Raw genomic sequence first — 356 nt, forward strand, 5'->3', positions numbered from 1 at the left:
TGTCTAACAGGACAAGAATGGACACAAGTCCCCTTTCAGACAGGACAAGTATGGACACAAGTCCACTGTCTAACATAACCAGTATGGACACAAGTCCACTGTCCAATAGAACCAGTATGGACACATGTCCATGGTCTAACAGGACAAGTATGGACACACGCCCACTGTCTAACAGGACAAGAATGGACACAAGTCCCCTTTCAGACAGGACAAGTATGGACACAAGTCCACTGTCTAACATAACCAGTATGGACACAAGTCCACTGTCTACCAGGACAAGAATGGCCACAAGTCCATTGTCTAACAGGACAAGAATGGACACAAGTCCACTGTCTAACAGGACAAGTATGGACACA

The sequence above is a fragment of the Austrofundulus limnaeus genome, unplaced genomic scaffold (assembly GCF_001266775.1).
Source record: "Austrofundulus limnaeus strain Quisiro unplaced genomic scaffold, Austrofundulus_limnaeus-1.0 Scaffold1599, whole genome shotgun sequence".
NCBI classification, from domain to species: domain Eukaryota; kingdom Metazoa; phylum Chordata; class Actinopteri; order Cyprinodontiformes; family Rivulidae; genus Austrofundulus; species Austrofundulus limnaeus.